This window comes from Balaenoptera acutorostrata, chromosome X, assembly GCF_949987535.1.
Source record: "Balaenoptera acutorostrata chromosome X, mBalAcu1.1, whole genome shotgun sequence".
In the NCBI taxonomy this organism is placed as follows: Eukaryota; Metazoa; Chordata; class Mammalia; order Artiodactyla; family Balaenopteridae; genus Balaenoptera; species Balaenoptera acutorostrata.
In genome coordinates, this window is record NC_080085.1 from 5,937,295 (window position 1) to 5,960,471 (window position 23,177).

At 42.6% G+C, this 23,177-nt stretch overlaps 1 long non-coding RNA gene across 2 annotated transcripts in view; it reads left to right on the plus strand.

Annotated features, from left to right (window-relative positions):
- The window catches only part of LOC103012576 (uncharacterized), a 508,544-nt gene that overhangs the window by 274,444 nt on the left and 210,923 nt on the right, over window positions 1–23,177 (plus strand). For both annotated transcript variants that reach the window (XR_009006628.1, XR_009006629.1), the window contains exons 4-5: window positions 13,915–14,140; window positions 16,189–16,343. This is a non-coding gene — a long non-coding RNA (uncharacterized LOC103012576). The remainder of the gene's footprint in view (window positions 1–13,914; window positions 14,141–16,188; window positions 16,344–23,177) is intronic.

Here is a 23,177-nt window from a genome sequence, read left to right on the forward strand (position 1 = left end):
CCTTACATACAGCTCACCCAGTGAATTTTAGTTCAATCAACTACGCGTAACCAATTAGCCGTAGCTCCATGTAACTCTGTTATCAACTCCATGCTTGAAGTAAAATTGTTTATTTTCATATACCTAATTCCTTCTTTAAGTCAAATCCATCCTGAGATTGATATATAATTTGAGCCTTGAGGGAATGCTGTGTCTTTAATATTTGCTGTCATTTAATATATCAGATTGAACTGACTGGGCACTTTGTAGAGATGGCTTCAGCTTCCTTCTGGGACTGTAGTGGATGAGTTAGGCCTGTAACTCTGGATTACTGCCAATGTGCAACGTGGTTTCTTTGAATTTCATAGAGCTAGAACTAATACTGAATAACTTATGTGATATTGAAGAAACCTGATCCATAGTTTTTTTCAAAATTCTGTAGATGAGATAGATTTTTCCATTTGCAAATGCATTCATACTATCTTTGCAGGAAACAAAGGGATAATTTGATTCCTCATTTTAACAGTTGAGAGAACCATGATCTAACAAGGCTTTAAAAAAATAATATAGGATTGGGACTTCCCTAGTGGTCCAGTGGTTAAGACTTCGCTTTCCAATGCAGGGGGTGTGGGTTCGATCCCTGGTCGGGGAGCTAAGATCCCACAAAACATAAAACAGAAGCAATAATGTAATAAATTCAGTAAAGACTTTTTAAAAAATTAGTAAAAATATAATATAGGATATAACATTCAGAAGGAAATAATTCTGAATAAACAGAGTGAAGAGGATTGATACTCTTTGATACAATGCTTCTATTCTGCATGATACCTTAATGGTGGATACATGCCATTATATATTTGTCAAATCCCATAGAATGTACAACACCGAGAGTGAGCCCTAATGTAAACTCTGGAATTTGGGTGATGATGACGTGTCAGTGAAAGTTTACAGATGATAAGAAATGTCCCACTCGGGTGGAAGATATTGCTAAAGGTGGAGGTTGTAGGTGTGTAGGGGGCAGGCTGTATATGGGAGCTCTCTGTACTTGCTGCTCAATTCTGCAGTGAACCTAAATCGGCTCTAAAAAACAAAGCCTATTACAAAAAGGGAAATAATTCCTGTAATTATTCATGGTCCTTTGCCATCAAGAGCTTCGGCTAAAATATAATTAACTTCTTCAGGTCCTTTTTAAGTACAGCTGGAGGACCTGGTTATTTTGTGATGGTTAGTAAGCTTCTTAACTTCTCTGGGCCTCCGTTTTCCCATCCATACAAGGGGAACCTAGCTTGAAGAGGTATGACGTGTAAATAGGAAATAATATGCATGAAGTCATTTTGAATGCATATGGGAGGCATTTTTGAATATGTGATAGTGGTTTTAGTTGCTACCCTTTGGGGTTAAACGTTTATTCTGAGATACCTGTTGCTAATTTTCCTATCATCACAATTTATAATCCATTTATAAAATATTTAATATCTAACATTTTTATTCTAATGCATACTAATATTTTAAAATAATCAGGTTTGGTATTTCATATTGAGGCTGCAATTAATTTTTTTTGATATCACAGTATCTCTATTATCACTCAATACAGAATGAAAAATATTACACTAAATCCCATACCTTCATGATACGTGTGTGTGTGTGTGTGTGTGTGTGTGTGTGTGTGTGCGCGCGGTTAATGCTGAACTGTGTGTCCGACTTTCCTTTTAATACTAGTGGTAACAGCATGCTGCTATATTAATACTGCCTTCGACACTACTTGGTGGGGATGAGGAGAAGGACATGGTGTGATAACCAGCATTTGCTGGAGTACTTTGGTAAGGTTACTGCCGTTCCTGGGATCCTTTCTTCCGCAAGAGGGGCCCTCCTGAACTCATGAGAGCGTTGCCCCTTCATTACAAAGTGTCGCGAGCCAATGCTCTCCGACCTGCTGTGCCCGGGGCTTGCCTCTTCAACCCATGAAGTAGCATCACATTCGACCAGCACAGATGCGTAGGAGGCAGGAAATCACCTGATGAATGTTATAGACAGAATTATGAACTGCACACAATCATGTTGCACATTCCTCTTTGGCCAAAGTATCATAAAGGAAGAGGAGAGTGAAAGGAGTGGGGAGAAAACTCGGAAACCAGGGGTTGGGGTTGCCTCTCCTTCTACCAAGAAGAGAAGAGCAATGCTGTGCTTTCATTGGCAATACTTTGCCCAGAGGATGCAACCACGGACCCTGTAGAACGCAGTAAAAACCTGCGGGTTACTGGATTCGCACATCTCTCCTTGCAGTCTCTGGGACCTAGTGAGCTGTAGTCAGACAAGGGATGTGACTGTGCAAGGATGGTCGGGGACGGGCAGCACTGATGGCTCGAAGAGAGAGGAATGGTCCACAAGCCAAGGAGTGCGGGCATCAGCCAGAAGCGGAGGGAGTAGCAAGGACACAGATCCGCGTCCAGGATGAGCACATCCTTGCTGACACCTGCTGACACAGGTGTAGCCCGGGAGACCTGTGTGGGACTTCTGACCTCCAGAAGTATACAACATTCCTTTGTCTTATGCCACTACCTTTGTGGTTGGTAACTAGTTACAGCAGTGATAGAAAACGAACACAGTGACCGTCTCATTCATTAGTTCAAAAAACATTTTTGAGTGTTGGATAAATGAGACAAGGCTCCTACTCAATTATGTAGCACAGTAGGTGTTAAAATGGAAATGTGACCAAAATGCTGTGGGGTACAGAAAAGAGAGAGCCCTAAATTTGGATGGTGGGGAAAGCCTGGCTAAAGGGATTGAAGTTTTTATTTGGAGCATTAGAAAATTGCCAAGAGGAGAAGAAGAAGAGAATGAAGTTGTTTGTTTCCTGTGGTGCCCACATCTGGCACATGGTCTGCCGTGAAGTAAGTGCTGTGTCACAATTGACTGAGTGGGTTAGTGCAGCCTCAGGCCACCCCGGAAGTCCTTTCCAGCTGTCTCCCAGGCCGTGTGTATCTTGGTGAACAATTTCTTCACGCGTCCACAGCTTCTCACCTCATGCACCTGCATCTCCCCAGACCAAGGCCGTCTCTGGCTGCTAGAGCATTCCTGGCCTTTGCATGTGCTGGGGAGTAAGGTCCCTGGTGAACCCTAATCCGCAGTAACCGCAGATAAAGAGGGGTAGGAGATAGAGGATGAATATTCCTTGTCCCAGGAGGAAGACGTTCTGAGACCCGTTCCTCGAGTCTCGCAGAGGATCCCCGGGGCTTGAGCTTTGTCGTGCATGGCGGTTTCCCGCTCATCAGCATACCCGTTACTAGTCCTGTCACTTCCCCTCCTTTCCGACCTTGCCTCATTGTTTCATCGTGATTCTCACAGTCGCCTCCTGGATGAGCTGCTTGCCCTCAAACTATTTTTTATTACTGAAGTCTAATTGGTTTATAATGTTTGTTAGTTTCAGGTCTATATCAAAGTGATTCACTTGTATATAATACTTTTTCAGATTCTTTCCAATTATAGGTTATCACAAGATATTGAATATAGCTCTCTGTGCTATCCAGTGGGTCCTTGTTGTTTATTTTATATATAGCGGTGTGTATCTGCTAATCCCAACCTCCTAATTTATCCCTGCCCCCCCTTTCCCCTTTGGTAACCGTAAGTTTGTTCTCTAAGTCTGTGAGTCTGTTCCTGTTTTGTCAGTAAGTTCATCTGTATCATTTTTTAAAGATTCCACATGTAAGTGATATATGATATTTGCTTTCTCTGTCTGATTTACTTCACTGAGTATGATAATCTCTAGGTCCATCCATGTTGATGCAAATGGCATTATTTCATTCTTTTTTATGGCTGAGTAATGTTCCATTCTGTATATATGTACCACATCTTCTTTATCCATCCATTGATGGGCATTTATGTTGCTTCTGTGTCTTGCCTATTGTAAATAGTGCTGCAGTGAACATTGGGGTGCATGGAAAAAACCCAAATAAGACCATCACTATACATTTTTCTAACACATGAAGAATTGACAGGTAGGTAGTGGTAAAATTTGGTGATGATAATGATATTGTACTATTTCGCTTCCTGTCATGCCTCTGAAACCTTATTCCTTTGTAATTTTCAGTACCTGCAACACTCTTATACTGCCAACATAATTTAAGAAAAATCTCAGGATTTTTTAAAAAATAATGAAGTCTTAGACACTGATGCTTCAGGACACTTGACTGTAAGGGACTCAGGTACCATTAAAAAACAAAGAAAACCCCACCGGATTGTGCGTTGGAAGTAAGTGTGTGCCAGTGGATTGTGTTGTATAGAACTCCTCGGCCTATTACCTAAACATGGAAACCCTTCTGTCCCTGCACGGAGAGTCTCAGGCTGAGTCAGGAAACTCAGTCAATCCACTGAGACCCTTGGACAGTGCTCCACAGGGCCACCCAACCCAGGCAAGGAAAGGTCAAACTAGATGCCAAGACCCTGTTGATGGGTTGAATGATCCAGAAACCATCATTAAAGCATTATTCTTACAGCCTATTTATTACAAATAGAAAAAGCAATGGTTCTATGGGCTCCTGAAATAATTTTCAGTAATATTTTAAAACACTGCAAGGGACCTCAAAAAGTCATTTTCTATACGTCTTTGCTACAAGGCAGAACTATTTAACTCTTACGGGACAAATGGATATCCCTCAAATTCTTGAAGATTTACAGGGAGCAGCTTCCAGCAGCAACATTGTAATTTTGTTTTTGAATTTCAGTGAAGAAAAGATGCTCAAATTTCATGACAATGCGTATAAATATACAAGATAATTTTTATATCATGCTAGTCTTTTAAAAATCCATATGAAATAATACCATTACTGTCTTTCATATTAATTTTACCCCTCCTGCACATTTTTCATGCTCTCTTGACTCATTCCGTAATATCTGGCGTCCTGTGGAGACAGAACCTTAATAAGAACCCAAAAATGCCTAATAATGAATTTCAACCTTTGGAAGAATATTAATAATTTTTCTATTTTCTGGCCATACACAAGTTATATGATCCTCTTGGGTGTTGGTGGAATCTAAAATAAACACTATGTATTTGTATTCCTATTTGAATACTGCATTTGAAAAACAGACTGGTGATTTTTATGCTGTTTTCCACTGTCTTAAAGAAATGATGTGATAAAAATGTGACCATGTCAGAAAATGGCATAAGTTATCTTTGATGAGATCACTACATTTAGGATGCAGACCAATTATGCTATAGAAATTTCTATCGATTTTAATGATTAAAAAAGTATGTTTTCACCTTTGGGGGCTTCCCTGATGGCGCAGTGGTTAAGAATCCACCTGCCAATGCAGGGGACATGGGTTCAAGCCCTGGTCTGGGAAGATCCCACATGCCGCGGAGCAACTAAGCCCGTGCGCCACAACTACTGAGCCCACGTGCCACAACTACTGAAGCCCACGAGCCACAACTGCTGAAACCCGTGTGCCTAGAGCCCGTGCTCCACAAGAGAAGCCACTGCAATGAGAAGCCTGCGCACCGCAACCAAGAGTATTCCCCGCTCACCACAACTAGGGAAAGCCCGTGCACAGCAACGAAGACCCAACGCAGCCATAAATAAATAAATTTATTTAAGGAAAAAAAAAGAAAACTTGTTTTCACCTCTGTTTTTCTTACGGCTGATGGACATGGCTTAGCAATGATGACACAGAAGATCTTTCGGAAGCGCCCCTGATCTTTGCTTTGTCCAAGTGGAGTGGCGAGTCACCTCCTCTGAGTCGTGATTGTGGCTCAAACATTCAGTCCATAACACTTAGTCTTTAATGAACTTTAGTCACTAAAACTAGACTCCAACACCACTGTCAACAGGAAATATGCCTCTCAGAAACCAAGCAACTGTACATTCTGCATCTTCTGTGTCTGACCCCTCCTCTGGATGACAGCGACACAGCCACTGGCCTTCCTTCCCTGGGAGCCCAGCGGTTGCTGTGCTGAGCCATTCCTTGCGGGCTGATTCACTCTTCCTGACGACATTGTCCTTCAAAAGTCCACGCTGCTCGTCCTGTGCCTACTCCCTTGGTCCTTCTCAGACCTGTGCTTTGTAGGACCGCAGGGGAGAGCTCTGAGCGTGCTTCCTCATCCAGAAGTGAAGGGGGTTAATACCCCTGGGACAGCCCACAGTCCATACGGCCTGAATGCTGTTGGATACAGTTGATCCTTGAACCACATGGGTTTGAAATGCACGGGTCCACTCATCCGTGGATATTTTTCAATAATAAATACTACGGTATTACAGGATGCCCGGTTGGTTGAATCCAGGATGCAGAACCTCGAAGATATGGAGGAACCATGGATACAGAAGGCCGACTGTAAAGTTGTATGCAAATTCTCCACTGTTTAGAGGGTCAGTGCCCTTAACCCCTGAGTTGTTTAGGGTCAACTGTAAATGCTCCACCCGAAGGTGAAATCCCAAAAGCATATCTATACAGACCTAAGCAGATAGGGGAGGATTAGCCCCATTTATCCACAACGCTTTCCATTCTTTACCCTGATTCCTGAGATCACCACCTAAATAAGCCACCTGCACAAAAGTTGTTTTTTGAAGCTTTCTTTTGGGAGGAACCCAGGATGACTATTTCTTTCTTCTTTCTTTCTCTCTTCCTTTCTTTCTTTCTTCCTTGTTTCTTTCCTTCCGTGCTTGTTTCCTTCCTTCATTCTGTCCCTCCATCCCTCTCTCCTTCCTTCCTTCTTCTCTCCCCCTCTCTCTGTGTGTCTATCTATCTAATCTATTGAGTAATCTATCATTTTATCTAGTCAATCATCTACTGTCAAACATGAAGAGTTACAATGACTTCTAAAGAGTCATTTTAAAGGAATGTTTGTGTATTAAAGGCAACTTAATCTGAATCAGTGAAAACAAATAATTTCTAATCAGTGATTCTTCTTTTAGTTACTAAAGTTTATTAAAGACTAACTGTTATGGACTGAATGTTTGTGTACCCCAAATTCTTCTGTGAACCAGGAGGAGGGTCCCCACCAGAACCCGACCATGCTCGTACTCTGATCTGACTTCCAGCCTCCAGAACCGTGAGAAATAAATTTCTGTTGTTTCTGAACCACCCAGTATGTGAGATTGTGTTGTAGCAGCCTGAGCTAAGACCCCGAATTTCTCTGTATTTGAAGAAAGGTGACATGGCAGTTGTAACAGGAAAATTTAAGTAAGTTCAGGAATCAGAAAGTAAATGACGCAGCCTCCTTAAAATGTGTCTGATTAGAAATATTCCGTGTGTCTGTTGTTTAAAGAAATGACACAAGTCAAGCAGGATGATCTAAAGTGCACTCTGTGTCCCACCTTACCTGGAAATCTGCTCCCTGGCCTGAGTGAGCTATGAACAAACTCTTCCACATCTCCTTAATCAAAAACACAACCCCATGTTATTTTCATAACAATAGTGCTATGACGTTCCTTGCTGCTTGTTTTTTCAGTTTTCAGTATACATCAGATAACTTATTTGATTTTTCATCAGATGATGAGCTCCCTTTTACCTCTAGTATAAACATGGCCCCTCAGCTAAGTCCAAGTCCAGTTAGATCATCCTTGGCATCTTCCTGTATTCAATGTTATGTCTCTAAGCTCATCAGAGAATAGCATCCAGTTCCATAGGATGAGCATATGTTCCTGGCTTAATCATCTGCTAGAACTTTGTCACTTCTGTTTAACAGTGATTGGACAGGCAGCTCCGGTACATGAGGTCATTTAGCATAGGTCATGTCCAAAGAGTGGCCAGTAAACCTCCTGGGAAAGAGATGGATGGAAAAGACTTTAGATTTGGAAATGGTTCCACTCCCCGAGCTATTTCATCAAACCATTTATTCAGCCTACGCTGAGTATCTTTGAAATAGATTCTCTCGAGTGGCTCTCAGAAGGTTATAAGCAGCTATGGGCAACATTGTGTAACTCTCTTTCTCAATCAATGTGGGCAGACACTAAGAAGAAGAAATGCTAGACGCTGGCAGAGTTTAAACATAAATGAGTTTATGTGATTTACTTGATAATATAATGCAACGGATGATTTCCAGATCATGACTTTTAACTCTTTCCACATGTGTGGGCACTAGGTATGTCCAATATTTCAAGGAATCCTGCTGTGAATCTTCTTGTAAAGTAGAACGTCATTCTATGAAGTAAGTTATCCATCTCTCTCGATAAACTTTGGTTTTGTTCTTCTATATTTAATTTTTTTAAGGAAGAGCCACTACAAAAATTAATTTGATTTTAAGAAACTCAAGCTTATTTTCCATGTTGGAAGAATCACAGCTTTCAGCTTGCTATATATGGCAAAGAAACAAAAATCTCTACTTTTGTAAGGAGAGTGTAATTTGAAAGATGATTAAATTGATGATATTTGATCAGTCATCAGAGTAATGGAGCTTGTACATACTCTCTCTCAGCCATGCGCTATGAGCCTGCCATCATGCGTCCAGTTGGAAAATGTGCACATGGATTTGCTTACATTTGAACACGAAGTTATCTGTGAAGATATACCTGGTGATTGGCAATGATCTCATAAATGCTAAGAACTTTTCCACCCAGAGTACAATACTCATGCTGGAATTAGATGTATGGAAATGCTCGCATATGTCATGCCAAACAGTATGCATTACAGGCAACGTTTACTGGTTACCAGCACGGTGTGTAGAACGCACATACTTGGTTTGTGAAAATCAAAAGAGGGGAAGAGACCTGAATTGGCCAGCTGGCACAGATTATAATTAGAGCAAAATCTCTCTTGCTCATCAAAACAAAATAAACTCACAGCTCCTTAGTTAATTGTATAATTGTATCCATCAAGATCCAATCTAGTACTAGACTCAATAGAGAATACCCTTCACGGTTGTCTGAGATTTGTAGGTCGCTGAATTTTTAAAGAAATTCTGCAATTTTCAAATCTCTTTAGGGCTCTGCCTGAAGTTTTTGTCCTGAATTCACTATTTCACTGTTCTTGTTTGGGATTTAAATTCTGTAGTTTCATTTGGAGTTCAAAACCTTTCGAAGACTTTTGTCAGTGAATTAAAATAGCATAAAATCTGTCGTTTTTCAAATATACGCATAGATATATATGTATTCTCCCTCGCCCTCACCTACTGATTTATACCTATATCTATGTGCAAGTATCTCTGCTCAGAGAAATACTTAAAACCAAATATTGGGTCAGTTGTATTTAAATGATTGCAAATGGCTTTATTTTAAGTGGAACTTAATCATATTACCCTCAGTAGAAATCTTGGTAGGACTCAGTTCAGTGGCGTGGGCTTCTGCGTAGTATTGAGTCTAGGATGTAAGAATCGCCAGACCCAACCTTGACACACTCACACTGCATGGCTTTTATACTTACTGTCTACATTTTGTGCAACTTTGGACTTGCCAAAGTAATAAAAAACAAACCTCTTCCCCTGCGTAAAGCTGTCAGGGACTTGCCGTCACCTACAGGGCAAACCTCAGGCATGTTGCCGTTGTGTAAAATTCTTGAGGATGAGGAAAGCTTACTGAGTGGTTTCTTTTCTCCACTAGCCCTCCTCCCATCCCCCGCCCCTTCCTGCCACGTCTCATATCAACTTTGCCTGAAAAATCCAAGAACTAGATGGCAATACCATACACGGGAAGCCTCCTGGGATGTGTTAATCAAGGTATTTCCTGTATCTGGAATCCTATTGCATTCTCTTCTTGGCGAGACCCTACAAAACCCAGCTCAAAATCACCTGACCCTGTCACAGGAGCCTCTAAGCCGAGTCAGTCACTCCCCTCTCTGTTTTCCCGTGACGTCTCATTCATTAACAACAAGATATGTCTGTTCCTGCTTAACAGCTCTTCATAGCAGGGCAAGAATTTCAGGTAGACTTACACTGGGGATCTGTGTCTGCAGTTCTATCGCTTTTGTGTCAAATCAACTGAATGATGTGGTTGATTGGATCATCCTGCTGCAAGCTGTACAAATGGGAAGAGCAGTGAAATTGTTACGGTGTTGACCTCTTGCATGGAATTTTGCTCACCATGAAATAAGGCCCAGATAGATCATAATCAAATGTCACAGAGTTGTCATATTTTAGTTTCAATTAGCACTGAAATGTAATGCATTATAGTGCATTGAATGTAATGCAGTTGAAATGTAATGAAATCCAGAAAAGCTACATGCTATATTATAGGTTCAATTTTTTCCAAAATATATATAAAGCTATAAATATGCATCAGTGGCAGGACTCTTCCGGGGTGAATGGAGTGGGGCTTATCAGCAAAGGGCCAGTGGGAGTGATCTGAGGGGCACACAGAACAGTCCCCACAAAGGATACATTTTCCCTGTCTGGTGGGATCCCACCAACGTTTTTGAGGCTTTATGAGTACATACTTGCCTTTTTAGTAAAATTCACGTAGGCATTGTCACCTGATTAAACAGAGCCGGAAGCTGAAAGTGCGCGGGCCATTCAGGTACCCTGGGGCAAAAGGACTTCTCACTTTTTTTTAAAAAACCCTGAAGCAATTTTATAAACTGGCATAAAGCAGAGAGCCCGAAAGTGGAGACCTATGAGAGCAGAGCTGCTGAGGTTGAATGGGAAGGCCCCCTGCATTGTGTGCGTGCAGAGCGTGGGGTGGGTGGATGGTGGTCCTTGTGGCTGATGGGCAAAATGGCGCCTCGCCGGCACTCCTTTGGGTGGTCGTGCAGCTACTCCGTGCAACCCCGTGCCTCCGTCGTATACGACACGGAAAACCCCCAACTCCAGACTCACTTCTTTATTTCACCTGAGGGAGTCAGGGAGTTGCCCAAGGCAGGCATCCTCAGAAAATGTTCTTGGGGACAGAGAGTGGAAAGAAATCTTATTACGTTATGTATAAAGCATGACATAATACAGTATGTAAACAGATGCAGGGATATCCATAGTATTAGAATTTCACGGGGTGTTTTTTGTTTTGCTTTGTATTTTCCCCCATACGTCCTTGTTGGTTATCTATTTTATTTATTTATTTATTTTTTCTTTTTTTTTTTTTTAATTTATTTTATTTATGGCTGTGTTGGGTCTTCGTTTCTGTGCGAGGGCTTTCTCCAGTTGTGGCAAGCAGGGGCCACTCTTCATCGCGTTGCGCGGGCCTCTCGCTATCGCGGCCTCTCTTGTTGCGGAGCACAGGCTCCAGACGCGCAGGCTCAGCAATTGTGGCTCACGGGCCCAGCCGCTCCGCGGCATGTGGGATCTTCCCAGACCAGGGCTCGAACCCGTGTCCCCTGCATTGGCAGGCGGATTCTCAACCACTGCGCCACTAGGGAAGCCCTGGTTATCTATTTTAAATGGAGTAGTGTGTACATGTCAATCCCAAACTCCCAATCTATCCCTCCGCCCACCCTTCGCCCCGCCGGTCACCATAAATTCATTCTGTAAGTCTGTGAGTCTGTTTCTGTTTTGTAAATAAGTTCATTTGTATCTTTTTTTTTTTTTTAAGATTCCGCATATAAGCAATATCATATGATCTTGGTCTTTTTGTGTCTGACTTACTTCACTTAGTATGATAATCTCTAGGTCCATCCATGTAGCTGCCAATGGCATGATTTCATTCTTTTTGATGGCTGAGAAATGTTCCATCGTATACGTGTACCACATCTTTATCCATTCATCTGTCAGCGGACGTTTAGGTTGCTTCCACGTCTTGGCTATTGTAAACAGTGCTGCTCCGAACATCGGGGTGCATGTATCCTTTTGAATCATGTTTTTCTCTGGATACATGCCCAGGAGTAGGATTGGAAGGCTAGTCAATCAGGGGGTGTTGATTAGGAGAAAAACATTTCAAAAATCTCTTTGGAGGGCGATAATGGAAACAAGTTTCTTTGCTGGATAGAGTAGCGGATGGGGTAATGCTTGATGACGCAGAGGGTAAGGTGCAGTGAGACTGCCAGCTGCTTGGAGAAGTTGGTTTGATGGAGATAGAGAAGCAGTGTGCCTGTGGTCTCCTAGGATGAAAATGGAGCTCGTGGGTTGTGCAGTTCTGAACTGACGCAGAGGAAGACACTTTGTCTTTCTCTAACGCTGCCGTCACACGTTACATCTTAAGGACCTTTTCCTAACCCTTAAAGACAACTTGACCATACCTTATTGCTTTCCAGACATTTCTAATTATGGAAACGAGTCTCACTTTTTTGTGATGAAGTCTCGTTTTTCTGGTATTGAAAGGTCCCGCCCACTTTCAAGTTTGGGTCCAATACTAAACGTCTCTTCTTCCCCCAGCCTGTGGCCAAGGGACCCACAGAGGGAAGGGTATAGGGTTTGAGTCTTCCCTCTGCCTCCTTCTTTAAGAACCTTCATTTTGTTACCTGGAAACCTTTGAGCCATGGGGCCGATAAATTCTACATTAGAATGTAGAATTCTACAAAACAGAAGTGTCCAACTATACGCCAGCTAAGTAAACTTCTTTTTAAAATTGTTCAGTCTAACACATAGGGTAAGTTTTTTTTTGAATGAAAATAGAAGTGCTCTCTTTGTCATGCAAAAATAAGTTAGGGTTCCATCCTAAAGTAGCCCAGCCTGCCTCTACAGGGCATACAGAAGGTGGAAAGATTTGGCATCTCTGATCTTGCAACTCTGGTCTGCACACTTTCCTTTGTAGCCAGCTGGTCCCTAGGTCCTTCAGAAACCAGCTCCTCTCAGGTGGTTCTCTGAGATAAGAGATCTTTTTCTCTTCTGTGAATACAGCCAGTTATCCATGCTACAAAACATTCTTTGGTCCTGATTTACCACGTAGAGAACTGGCATGGCTGCTGCAGAATCCTTATACACTATGTAAGTAATTAACATCCGTTGCGTAATCCATCCCACTTGTCAAGGCGGAGAAATCACTCTCATTTCTGTTTCTTGATCTCTTGGTTGCAACACAATTGACACAATCTGAAATGTTCCATAAGCTTATTCCAGTTGAAACCTACCTGGCGAATCACTCCTTGAATTAGCAGGATGGTTTTCAGAGACTAGAAGAGTAGACCTTTCCCAGTGGAGACCCATATCCACCAAGGGAGCCTATGAATCTCATTGGAGAGGGTCTTGGGGAATAAGACGATGCGTGTGTGCTCTGGCTTCTTCTCAGTTATTTATTTCATAGCAGACTCTCTGTGTTTTGTATTTCTGCAAGTAAAGAAAGCCTGCCAAAAACTCTAATTTTGAGGAGATATAAATGAATTGTTACAGATGGAAAAAAGAAAAGTCATCTTCTTTAGGGAAAAAGACATTTTACTTCCAAATAAAAAGTGAGTCTCCTTTTTCTTATGAAAAAGAAAAAAAAAAATCAATGTAGACACAACAGCCAAACTGCTGTCACCCACGTCACCCTTGGAGGACCCCTCCCAGGACTGTGCGTATGGTCGCCACAGAGCAAGGAGTCCTCTGTGATTACAACAGAAGGGGGGGCGTCTGGCGAACCCTGACTACTCTCCTCGGAGTCCTCATAAATCCAATCCGGTTTCTCTAAGATCATGGCATGGGGGAGGCCATGCTCAAACAGACCTGATGGAATGCGTGTTTTGTGAAATTGAATCACTGCAGCTTGAACATGTTCTTAAATGTACACGTTGAATTAGAATTGTTGAATTGTTGAATTGAATTGTTCTAATTAGCAACCTGCCAAGCTTCATTGTCGATGGGATAAACGGGTTACCGAGGGAGGTTTCCGTGAAGTTTTTATTTTCTTAAGGAGGGGGGGGTGTGTGTTTACTGTTATTCAATTTTTTAATCTCTTCAATATTTATGGCAAAGGGCGTTGCCTCCCTATTGCAAATGGTCCCCATCAGCAGACTCTCTGCTAATTAGGGGTCCTCTTCCAAGGGACTATTCAAAGAGGTAAATTTCCATTTGAAGGAAAAAGTTCTTCCAGGGATCTTGGTCAGAGACCTAAAGGCAATGGATGTAAACTGCTGCTAAGTCTTTGTCCTTTTCCTGTTTTGCAGGTATTCTGGCCCCAGCAGGGTTCTCCTGCCCCACTCTCTGGAAGATTTCACATTCCGGGCACCTCATCTTCCTCACCCAGCAACGATGTTTTGTGTCTTGATCCCAGTTGAAGAGCCTGGCATACAAACAACCTAGGCTATTCATTCCTGGAGCAATTTTACATATGCAAGACGGAAGCCAAGACTGATGTCTTCATCCCGGACGTGCTGGTTCACACACATTCTGGTACGTTGAGCGGTAGGATTTGAACACGTTTCCGATCAATAAGTCTGCTCTTGCCCACAGAGCTACTTCTTTGTGGCAGTTCCATCATCCAAGTGGCTGTTTAATCCAATGATGTTTATTTCGTCCCACCGGAGTTCTTCCAGTGGGCCAGTGATGGCATCACCCACCCACCCGCGTGGTGCTGTTGGCTGTCTGCTGGGGCAGGACCACTGCCAGGCCTGACACGGTCCCTCACACTGACTCCCGGACTCCCCAGCCAGTGGCCCTGGACTGGCACCCTGTTGCAAAGGAAACCCTAGAGCTCTGCCTTGTCACCAGCTGGAGATTTTGCATAGACGTTACGCCCTCCGTGCTGGCCAGGCTTCACAGAGTTCTTGGACACTTTGGTGAAAGGTGCTAGAGAAATGCCCCTTTCATTTGCCACCAAGATCAAGGTTAGGCAAATGAATATTATTTAAGGTGTATCGTTGGGACCAGAAACAGCGTGGAGTAGCATGAATCCCCAAGTAGAAGAGGTGGGGGCCGAGGATGAGTGAGTTGGGGAAAAACAGCTGGATTCGGTCCAGGAAGCAGGAGGTGGCTTTATGAAACGGGCAGGAGGTGTGGCAAAGGCAGGGCCGTCTCCTGGATGTCGATGCTCAGACACAGGGGTACAAGAGAAGCCCTGGAGGGCAGAGGTGGGTGGAAACAACAGACGCTGTTGCATGACCTTACGCAGGGCCGCTTTTAGAAGAACTGGTAGCTCACCCCGGCCTCTGTTGCTCAGAGTAGCAAAAAAAAAAAGTCAAGTCTAAAGCCTGACCCACATTTGGTATTTTTTCCCTTTCCAACCTATTTATAGTTTTTTAGTTATCTTTACTTTGCCATTTTCCTTTGTTCCAAGAACAATGTCACCTTTATTCCATTTAAGTTGTACCTTAGAATTGAATTACCAAAGATAAAACTCATAGGACCATGATAATATTCTTAGGATCCCGTTTACCTAAAGGTATAAATAGTAGGCCATCCACGTTGATTTTCCATTAGATCCTTACCTGTATTTGGGATCCAATTTTCAATAAATTTTCTTCTCCAAAAATTATCAGAAAATGTAATGTTTAATAAATTACCTACCATCCTGATGGAAGGTAATTTATTAAATTAAATCCTAGTTGGGAAATTCTCAGCTGAACTTTGGTGAATATTATATAGAAAATATGTAGTTGATCCACACAGAAGCGCACTGACTCATGATGTCTTTTGCTATGTTTACTTTTCTCTGAAATAATACCCATTGTGAGAGGTATGGAAACACGGTGATTTGCTTTTTGTTGAATTGTCTACATGGGGGATGGGAAAATAACTGCCATTTGGTAAGCACCTCTAATGCTGTGGGCTAGATGTAGTTCTACCTGTTTGAGTCCTGTCAACAATACCAAAAATACAAGATGCAATTACTAGCTGGAATCTGAATCTTTCCCTGGTTCCAAAATCCCTGTGCTCTACCTGCTCTGCAGGGCTCAGTATAGTTTCCTGTGAAGGGTCAGATGGTAAATACATTAGGCTTTATGAACTGTACGGTCCTTGTTTCAGCTGCTCAGCTCTGCTGGGGTAGCGAGTAAGCATCCAGAGATACGTGACATGGAAGCAGCTAGGTGTGCCTGTGTTCCAATAAAGCTTTATTTACAAAACTAGGTGGGGGCCCATGTTTGCCCTAAGAGCCATCATGATCCGTCCCCTACATGATACTATAATTTTTCTCCAGCAGAATACACTTTTTTTCCCCCTCTGATCTGTCCACATTTTCCATCTTCGCATCATGCTGCTGTGTGGAGAGTGGCTCTTTCCCCCCGCATTGCTGTTCCTTGTAAATCCCCAAGTATGAAACCACTTTCATAAGTTTGTGCCACCACCACCCTTCATGGCAAGGTGAGTCTTATGTCAGAAATGTATTATCGTGTTCCAAATTGTCTCTTAAACAGACTTCATTGCGGTTCTCTTTGACATGACCCTGGGAGAGATTAGAGAACTGGAGGGCTCATGAAAGTGTGTGTTTATTGCAAACACAGGGTGAACGAGTCATGCTCAGGGGTCAGAACAGGAAGTGGCTACTGTTGGACGAAAGATTCTGCAGGAAAAGATGAAAGATGCTTCATGGCTCTGGGAGTGGAGAAAGAGAAAAGAGGCCAGCCTTGTCTGCAGCTGTCACGGTGAAAAGTTCCAGGTATGCAGCTCCTTTTGATGTGACGAAACACTGTTTTGTAAATTTACATAATTCAGGGAGGCATTCGAATTGGCCCTTTTTCTGCTCCTCTGTTTTGCATTTTGAGATTCAAGCGTTTGCAACAAGGTAAACCTCCTCCAGAATAACAGCAAGTGGCCGACGAGGCTCAGTGTGAAATGTTCCATCCCCTCCAGTGGGAGGAGAAGGTTCCTCTGGTCCATGATGCTCTAGACACCTAAGACTAAACATGCGGAGACCTAATATTCAAATCAGATTTAGACTTGAAATCAAAAAGTCGAGGGAGAACAAAGTCCAATCACTTGTTTGTGTCCAGAAGTGGAAGGTCTTGATGGATTCCGTAATTTTCCTTCAATTCATCTCTCCCAAGCAAACAACATTGTTATTTCTTTCAGTTTACTCAGTTAGCTTTAACATCCACTGTTGAGAACCTAGTGTTCTCTGTGGCACACAAACTCCCGTTCATTAAATTTAGTTAGACTGCAATGACCCTAACGGTGACTATTTGTTGAGTGCTTGTTAAGTGCTGAGTGGTGCTTTGAAGATGTCCACGAATGATCTCATTAAACTTCTCTGTATAAATATGGGATGGGTGCTCTAATAACTGTTGTACAAACAATGCCAGTCAATTGCTCAAAGTCACTGATTTGAATCAAAACAGTTGAACCTTGTGAACCCAGAGCTGTAAACTTGATATCATAGTCAAGAGAATTAGGTGCCTGGGTCATAGACCTTGGTGTATCAGGGAGCCGTGAAGACCAAGGGAAGCAAAGAGCTTCTGTGCTTCTGTTCCACCAGGTTGTCTTTGGATCAGAGAGTTGATTCTGAGGAGGCTGAAGTCACTATGGGAAATTGTATCAGTTAGCTGTGGCTGTGTAACAAATTACCACACACTGAACAGCTTCAAACATGGTCCCAGTTTCTGTGGGTCAAGAGTCTGGGCGTGACTTGGCTGGGTCCTCTGCTTGGGTCTCACATGGTCAAGGTATCCGGTGGGGTGTGTTGTTATCTGGAAGCGTGACGAGGGAAGGATCCACTTCTAAGCTCCTTCAGTTTGTTGGGGGAATCTAATTCCTTGTGGTTGTAGAGTTCATGGCAGAACTAAAAGGGAATACAGAAGCTTCAAGGTAACCTTGTGGTTGTGACTTCAGGAAGAAGCTACCACTCTTTCAGTGAGCAAATGAAGGGAAAAAGTTGGATAGAAGTTAAAAGCACAGTTTGGGGTGAAAATATGAACACATAATGGGATCTATATCAATATGATTTACATAAGCATGAAACCCACATGAAACGCTACACACTTCATAAAAACAGATGAGCAAATAACTCCTGTGAAACATATTACATAGTTTCCAACATTGGGGTGAGGAATAGTGATGAAAAGAAACACATGATAAAGAGCAGAGGATCTTTACCTGGACCAGTGGTGATGATACCCCGTGATCTGACCAGTGTGGAATATAATTCACCCATCTTTCCCCACCAGAGACTCAAAAGGGGAGAAGGGGCTGTGTTTTAAAGTATTAGTTAACACATTTTCCCAAAAAGGTCATTAAAATAAAAGTAAAGAGACAAAAATCTTCCCCTGTTGATAGACTTAAACAGTTAAAATAGACTTGTTTTGGTGACCCAAATCATTGTCATATGGAATATTGCCGACCGTATGTACTCCTCGCCCCAGCCAGACAGCCCAGTGCTTCTCAGGGCTGGATAGTTGCTTTGTACATGATTAACTGTACTCTTTCTTCCATGCTGATGCTATCACGATTCCTTTGCTGTTAGTCTGGGCCGGAAAGGGCACAGAGAAGCAATTTTCCTTATAAAACTGAGAGTTACAAAAAATGAATACATGTTGGCAAGTGTTGAGAGGAACTTCTCATCAGAAATTCCAGGCTTGGAAACCAAGTTCTGTGTCCAGGCTTTATGATCCTTACACATTAAAGTCATTGCAACTGCATTTGTTGATGCATTTGTTATGTGTAATGAGGCTCCTCTCCTTGCACTGTATGGGGGAAAACAAATGAAGCAAAAGCGAACTTTGTCAGAATCCCAATTTGGTGATAAGTACGTTCGTCAAGTAGACACTCAGACGTCTCGTTTTCAACCAGCCCTGACTTCCTAGGCTCTCTGTTCTGTGATGTTGAGTCGAGCATCTTCATGAGCCTGTGACCTCATCACCAGAAAAGAGTTGGTAAAGGGAGTCAAGAACTCTTGTCTGTGTTTTTCTTTCCTAACAGAAGCTCAGAAGCGATGAGTCTATTTGAACTGCTCTAAGTCCTTTTTGTGTGGAACTCTCAGGAAGTGCTGTAGCCGTGTCTCATCATTAATGATGTTTTGGAAACCCAGCTCCGTTTGAACTCCTGGGTCTTCAAAAATGATTGCTTTACCACAGTGACTCCTGTACTAAGTCTAGATGTAAATTAAACAGGAGTTGCCCAATTTAATGTCTGGAAACTCACTGGGGGCCTGCAGAAGCCACATTAAATCTTCCAAACAACTTGTTTATTGCACTGAGTGTTTTGATCTGAGGTTGAAGAGGAAGTGTGGATGGAGAGTGCTAGATTTAATCAACACAAGTAACTTGAGGGACTAAAGATACTTTCATTACCAGTAAGACAGACTCTTCTTTTGGTATTTCAGGTCAGACATTAGTTCAAGGTGAGAGAAGAATGTCAACATCCCCTTTTTTTAATTTTCCTCTGAGAAAATAGTAGGTGTGTGCTTGCTTGGCACACTCAACAAAAACTAAGATGAAAGATGAAAGGTCCTCTCTCCAGATAATGTAGTCTTTTTTTTTTTTAATTTTGACTTTTTGGTTCATTATGGATTTTTTTTTTTTTTGCATCTATTTTTATTTATTCGGTCATGCCACACGGCATGCAGGATCTTAGTTCCCCGACCAGGGATCAAAGCCATACCCCCTGCAGTGGAAGCTCAGTGTCTTAACCACCGGACCACTAGGGAAGTCCCCAGATAATGTAGTCTTTAGTGGGATGATTCCTATGAAAACAAATAAAACCAAAATGATAAGTACTCAGTGCAGGTATATTTAAGGTGAAGAGAAAACATATGAGGATATACAGTCACAGAGAAATTCACATACAGCTGTGTTTTTTGTTTTTTGTTTTTTTAATTTTATTGGAGCATAATTGAGTTACAATGTTGTCTGAGCTTCAGGTGTACAGCAAAGTGATTTAGTTATACATATACGTATATTCCTTCTTTTTTAGATTCTTTTCTCATATAGATTATCACAGAATATTGGGCAGAGTTCCCTGTGCTACACAGTAGGTCCCCATCGGTCATCTGTCTTATATATAGTCCTGTGTGTTCATCCCAGCTCCTGATTTATACCCGCACCCCACGTTTCCCCTTTGGTAATCGTAAGTTTGTTTTCAATATCTGTAAGTCTGCTTCTGTTTTGTAAATAAGTTCATTTGTATCTTTTTTTAAAAATTAGATTCCACATATAAGTGATGTCATATGGTATTTGTCTCTCTGTCCGTAAGAGAGAGTTTTAAGCTAAGCCTTAAGTAGAAAGAGTTGGCCCGGGAAATGCGTCTTAAGATGGCGGGAGACATATCTGCAGTGTCCATGGGAATGGGTCTAGGACCGGAGACTTTGAGATAACTAAGTATGCCAACAGCACGAAACACATGGGCAGACACACAGCAAGCAGGAGAAGGACTTCAGCGGGCCAGTTCATGAAAGATACGCTACACCATGAAAATCCACGTGGACTTCGTCCTTACTGACATAGGCAACCTCTGAGGAGGAATTGTCAGCCAGAGACTAGCACAGCCATATTCGCATACTCGAGTGGCTGTTCCGTTAACAGTACAGAGGATGGACTAGGGAAAGAGATGGAAGGCCTTGGTAGCCTGGGGGAGCAGAAAAGAGACGACCACAAGTGCCGTGCACGTGTGGGGACAGAGGAATGAAGAGGCTCGTCCAGTGCAGCCTCTGAACATCCCCACAGAGGCACATGTTCAGAAGGTCTGGTTCACTAGGGTGGTGACCGGTAGGATTTGGTGTGTACCGTGGTCCTCTTATCCTTGGTTTCTCTTGCCGAGGTGTCAGTTACCTGCCATCATCCAAGGTCGGCAAATGTTAACTGGGAAAGTCCAGAAATAAAGAAGTCATGAGTTTCAAATTGCATGCCGCGCTGAGTAGTGTGGGGAAATCTCTCACCATCCTGCTCCTTCTCCCCGGCTGGGAATCATCCCTGTCTTCAGTGAATCCCCGTTAGTGACTTAGTAGGTGCCTCAGTTATCAGGTTGAGTGTCATGGCAGCGCTCGTGTTCAAGTAACCCTTATTTTACTTTATAATGGCCCCAAAGCACAAGAGTAGCGATGCAGGCAATTCACATATGCCAGAGAGTATCCATGAAGTGCTTCCTTTCAGCAAAACGGTGAATGTTCTCAATAAAGAAAAAAATATGCTGAGCTTGCTAAGATCAACAGCAAGAAGTAACCTTCTGTCTGTGAAATTGTGAAGCAGGGAAAAGAAATTTGTGCTCGTTTGGCTCTTGTCCCTCAGACCGCAAAGGTGACGGCCACTGTGCATGGTAAGTGCTTAGCTAGGCTGCAGAAGGCATTCAATGTGTACAGCAAGATATTCTGAGAGCGAGACCTCACTGACATAACTTTTATTGCAATATATTGTTGTAATTGTTCTATTTTATTGTTAGTTATTGTTGTTAATCTCTGTGCCTATTTATAAATTAAACTTTATCATAGGTGTGTATGTACAGGTGTGTACCTATAGGGTTTGGTACTATCCCTGGTTTCAGGCATCCACTGTGATTATTACAGCGTATCCCTTGTGGACGGGGGCACTACGTCATGAACACGACAGCCGCTAGAAGCGCTTGCAAGTCCATGGTTTAGGCCAGAGATTGTCCCGAGACTAAGGTATTGTGACCTTTCCTCAGCTTGGCCCAAGCAGGGAACACAGGAAGGATGGCACATGTGGCGAAGCGGGCAGAAGTGAAGGAATCAGCCAGGGGGAGGATTTACTGAATGTGAGACCTCTGTTGGGGGTTCAGGTAGAGATGCCTTGTTGATAAATTGAAATATGGATCTAGAAGTCAGAATAAAGTCATAAATAAACTTAGAAGTCAGTCATGTATAGGAAGGAGTTAGACACATCTGCGGGCTGACCCAGGAATTGGGTAGGATGGCGAGAACGGAAGAGCAGTGGGGACATCCACTTTTAAAGGCTGGTGACAGAAGAAGCCTGCACATCCCCACAGAGAAGGAGTCGCCGGGGGGAAGGAAGTGAAAACACTGGGACGGCAGAAACCCCTGGGGCTTGGAAAGCATGGACGCGTCCTGACCAAGTACAGTAGACTCTGGCGAGATTACTTTATTCCAGTTGTCTGCTCACACACTTGTTTCTTTTGGTAGGAAATATACTTGTGATGCCATCACCAATCTTTCCATAAACTCTGGCCTCTGATATGAAAAAAGTGACTTCACTCTTCTTGACCCTGACTCCTTAGAATCCACCGATGCTTGTCTCTCTCATCAGAGCCTCAGTATTGTCAGTCAGAGGTACTTTGGTGTTCAAATCACAGTTTCTGCGGTGTTTAAAAAGTCAACCAGATGGTCAGCGGGCTTCTGTACTGACCTGTTTGACCTCTCACGTTAAATTTTGAGCTGAAGTAGTTTCACATTCACAGAAGAAAGGTATGGATAGGCAAAGAAACAGACTATCAGTCATTCGCACTTTTTGCAAATGATTGATTGAAAAATAATTCTTGAGGGTATTATGCTTAATGAAGTAAGTAAGACAGAGAAAGACAAATATTATGTGTTTTTACTTATGTGTGGAATCTAAAAAAATAAAACAAAGGAACAAATATGACAAAACAGGAACAGACTCACAGATACAGAGAACAAATTAGTGGTTATCACACGGGGAGGGGCAAGATGGGTGAAGGGGATTAAAAGGTCCAAACTGCTAGGTATAAAATAAATAAGTTACAAGGATGTAATGTACAGCACAGGGAATAGAGCCAATATTTTATTATAACTTTATATGGAGTATAATCTATAAAACTCTCAAATCACTATGTTGTACTCCTGAAACTAATGTAATATTTAAGTAAAGTATACTTGAATAAAAAATAGTAGTTCTTGAGACCTACACCCGCCCAGGTTTTGGACCAGGCAGAAGGGACACAGCCATGGCCGAGCTAGGCTCAGTCCAGCCCTCATCGAATTATTGTCTCCATTTATCTAGTTTGGAATCCTGAGAGTAACACTGATCTAGTTTGGGTTTTCTCACCAGCAGAGCCCAAAGCAAGGATTGCAGTACAAGTAACTTTCTGCAGAAGTAACCTCAAATTTGTGGTGAAAAATTTGAGTCCCTGACACTTGCTTTCCCAGCTTAGGTTGGGCAGGTGATGCTCTGCCTTCTTGTTCCAGCTTTCACACTGTAAATAGTGTCCTTTGTGCTGTCTAGTTAGTGCCATGTTATGGAACTTTGTGCCTTATTTGAGTGATTTTGCTGTTTAAAATGACCCCCAAATGTAGTGCTGACGTGCTGTCTAAAGCCTGGTAGGTGAACGGAAAAGTGAGACACAAAAAAGGGTCCCATAAGGGGTGAGTTGTTGAGTACGTTACGCTGAGTCCCTCAAGGGAATACTCTGAGGGTATTCGCAGTACACGCCTGCAGGAGCTCTCTGAGGTGGGAATCAAACCAGAGTGTTTGTGCAGCACCTGTGTGGGGAATGCGAGTGAAGGACCTGTGTCCTCTGTCGGGAACAAAGACATTTTCCTCTGTCCTTCCAGGCTCTTCTGTCTGGTGTA